At 50.5% G+C, this 1,202-nt stretch overlaps 1 non-coding gene across 1 annotated transcript; it reads right to left on the bottom strand.

Annotated features, from left to right (window-relative positions):
* Positions 1 to 857: 857 nt before the first annotated feature.
* On the bottom strand, positions 858 to 942 carry TRNAH-GUG. Its single transcript has one exon. It is a non-coding gene; the product is annotated as a tRNA-His (tRNA).
* Between the last annotated feature and the right edge of the window lie 260 nt (positions 943 to 1,202).

A 1,202-nucleotide genomic window follows, 5' to 3' on the forward strand; every position in this document is an offset into this window, starting at 1 on the left:
CAGTGTTTTGCACATTCTGTTCCCTGTTCCGGGACTTCCCCTTCCAGGCTGTCCTATGCTGACTCCTTCCTGAGGCAGAAGTTTTCTAGCAAGGGCCGTCTGCTCAGAGACACCTTTCCCATCCAAAGCAAGTGTGCACCCCGGTCATCTGTATCGCTGTGCCCTGTTGGCTCCCACCAGGCATCCATCACTCCCAAGCCGACTCTGTCTCCTTCCTGACTGTCCTGCTCCAGACAAGAACGCAAGCACCATGAGCGTGGAACCCTGACTCACCTGTACCCCACACCCCAGGCCTAATCCCTAACTTCCGGGCTGCTTCAAGGGCCAGGGGAGGGCCAGTGTGAGCAATCCCTGTAGCTCTGAGTTGGCCTCACTAAGCGGACCTCAGAGATACCCACCCACACCCTCCCTTGGAAACCAAGAGCAGGGATTTGCTGTAAAAAGCCTCAGATCATAGAGTGCTGCAGAGTATAATCTTCCAGTAATAAAAAAGGAAAAATAAAGTAAAAGCAGAGAAGGAAGCAAACCAGAAGAGAGTCACAAAGACAGAGAACAAACTGAGGGTTAATGGAGAGAGGTGGGTGGGGGATAGGCTAGGTGGGGGATAGGCATCGAGAAGGGCACATGGTGGGATGAGCACTGGTGTTGTACGTAAGTGATGAATCACGGAAATCTACTTTGGAAACCAACACTACACTGTAGGTTAACTAACTTGAATTGAAATAAATAAATTTAAAAAAATTTTTTTTAATGTTTTTATTTATTTTTGAGACAGAGAGAGACAGAGCATGAGCAGGGGAGGGGCAGAGAGAGAGGGAGACACAGAATCCGAAGCAGGCTCCGAGCTGTCAGCACAGAGCCCAACGCGGGGCTTGAACCCACGAACCAGGAGGTCATGACCTGAGCCACAGTCAGACGCTCAACCGACTGAGCCACCCAGGCGCCCCGCGAATAAAGAGTTTTAAAAAAGAAAAAAGAAAAGGACAATGTTGCCACAAAATTCAGAACCAGTAAGAATCCCGGTTCATCAGCCAGACCAGATGCATCCTTCCCTCCGTGTCGGTGACGCCCATCAAACGCTTGGGGAATCAACAGCCACCGTCCTTCCAATACGGGCACCAAGCCCAGGCTCCACGCTTGAACTTGAATGACATTGGACACCAAGCTTAGCCTCCAAAATGATGCTCTCCGTGGTGTCTCAA

Source organism: Leopardus geoffroyi, chromosome E2 (assembly GCF_018350155.1).
Source record: "Leopardus geoffroyi isolate Oge1 chromosome E2, O.geoffroyi_Oge1_pat1.0, whole genome shotgun sequence".
Classification (NCBI taxonomy): domain Eukaryota; kingdom Metazoa; phylum Chordata; class Mammalia; order Carnivora; family Felidae; genus Leopardus; species Leopardus geoffroyi.